The sequence below is a fragment of the Mustela lutreola genome, chromosome 15 (genome assembly GCF_030435805.1).
Source record: "Mustela lutreola isolate mMusLut2 chromosome 15, mMusLut2.pri, whole genome shotgun sequence".
Taxonomy (NCBI): domain Eukaryota; kingdom Metazoa; phylum Chordata; class Mammalia; order Carnivora; family Mustelidae; genus Mustela; species Mustela lutreola.
The window spans coordinates 61,330,293-61,332,478 of NC_081304.1; the positions used below are offsets into that span (position 1 = coordinate 61,330,293).

A 2,186-nucleotide genomic window follows, 5' to 3' on the forward strand; every position below is an offset into this window, starting at 1 on the left:
GCAGAGAGAGAAGAGGAAGCAGGCTCCCTGCTGAGCAGAGAGCCTGATGCAGGGCTCGATCCTAGGACCCTAGGATCATGACCTGAGCCGAAGGCAGTGGCTTAACCCACTGAGCCACCCAGGCGACCCTGACATTGGATTTTTGATAGGAATTGAATTTACAGATGGTTTTCAGTAGTATGGACAATTTAACAATGTTAATTCTTACCGTTCATAAATATGGGCTATCTTTCCATTTGTATCTCCTTCAATTTCTTTATCAATGTCATAGTTTATGGGGTACAGATCTTTCATCTTTTTAGTTAAATCTTTTCCTAAGTATTTTATTATTTTTGATGCTATTGTGAATTAGATTGTTTTCTTTATTTTTTCAGATAGTTCATCATTAGAGTGTTAAAATGCTCCTGTCTTGTGCTTACTTTGGGAGCACATATACTAAAATTGGAATAATGCAGAGAAGATTAGCGTGATCACTGAACAAGGATGACATGAAAAACTGGGAAGCATTCCATATTAAAAACAAAACAAAACAAAACAAAATTCTTGTCTTTTATATATTCATCTTGTATTTGGCAGCTTTACTAAATTTGTTTATTCAAAATTTTTTCTGTAGTTTTTAGGATATTTTTACATGTAAGTTCATGTTATCCAAAAAAAGAAAATTTTACTTCTTCCTTTTTTTTTTTTTTTTTGGAGTCTTTTATTTCTTTGTGCTCCTTGTTTCTCTGGCTAGGACATCCAGTACTATGTCAAATGAGAGTAGTGAAAGTGGACACACTTGTCTTGTTTCTGATCTTTAAGGGGAAAACTTTCAAACTTTTTTGATTGAATATGAGATTAGCTCTGGGCTTGCAATATGTGGTTTTTTTTAATGAATTTTTAAAATTATTTTTAAAATTTTTTTATAAACATATAATGTTTTTATCCCTAGGGGTACAGGTCTGTGAATCACCACGTTTACACATTTCACAGCACTCACCATAGCACATACCCTCCCCAATGTCCATACCCCCACCATCCTCTCCCAACACACCTCCCCCCAGCAACCCTCAGTCTGTTTTGTGAGATTCAGTCTTTTATGGTTTGTCTCCCTCCCAATCCCATCTTCTTTTATTTTTCTTTTCATACCCCCTAAACGCCTATGTTGCATCTCCACTTCATCATATCAGGGAGATCATATTATAGTTGTCTTTCTCAGATTGATTTATTTCGCCAAGCATAATACCCTCTAGTTCCATCCACGTCATCACAAATAGCAGGATTTCATTTCTTTTGATGGCTGCATAGTATTCCATTGTACATATATACCACATCTTATTTATTGATTCATCTGATGAAGGACATTTAGGTTCTTTCCACAGTTTAACTATTGTGGACATTGCTGCTATAAACATTTGGATGCATGTGCCCCTTCAGAATGCCACGTTTGTATCTTTAGGGTATATACCCAGTAATACAATCACTGGGTCATAGGGTAGTTCTATTTTCAGCTTTTTGAGGAACCTCCACGCTGTTTTCCAGAGTGGTTGCACCATCTTGCATTCCCACCAACAGTGTAGGAGGGTTCCCCTTTCTCCACATCCTCACCAGCATCTGTCATTGACTGACTTGTTCATTTTAGACATTCTGAAAGGTGTGAGGTGGTATCTCATTCTGGTTTTGATTTGTATTTCCCTGATGCCGAGTGATGTGGAGCATTTTTTCATGTGTCTGTTGGCCATTTGGATGTATTCTTTGCAGAAATGTCTGTTCATGTCCTCTGCCCATTTCTTCATTGGATTATTTGTTCTTAGGGTGTTGAGTTTGATAAGCTCTTTATAGATTTTGGATACTGGCCCTTTATCTGGTATGTCATTTGCAAATATCTTCTCCCATTCTGACAGTTATCTTTTGGCTTTGTTAACTGTTTCCTTTGCTGGGAAAAAGCTTTTTGATCTGATGAAATCCCAATAGTTCATTTTTGCCCTTGCTTCCCTTGCCTTTGGTGATGTTCCTAGGAAGAAGTTGCTGCTGCTGAGGTCAAAGAGGTTGCTACCTGTTCTCTCCTCAAGGATTTAGATGGATTCCTTTCTCACATTATGCCTCTTCATCCATTTCCAGTTATTTTCATGTATGGTGTAAGGAAATGGTCCAATTTCATTTTTCTGCATGTGGCTGTTCAATTTTCCCAACACCTTTTGTTGAAG

At 37.4% G+C, this 2,186-nt stretch overlaps 1 non-coding gene across 1 annotated transcript; it reads left to right on the top strand.

The window, feature by feature from the left end:
* The first annotated feature begins 411 nt into the window (after positions 1–411).
* LOC131817158 (U6 spliceosomal RNA) lies at positions 412–518 on the top strand. The gene has a single exon (XR_009348366.1). It is a non-coding gene; the product is annotated as a U6 spliceosomal RNA (small nuclear RNA).
* Positions 519–2,186: the final 1,668 nt, after the last annotated feature.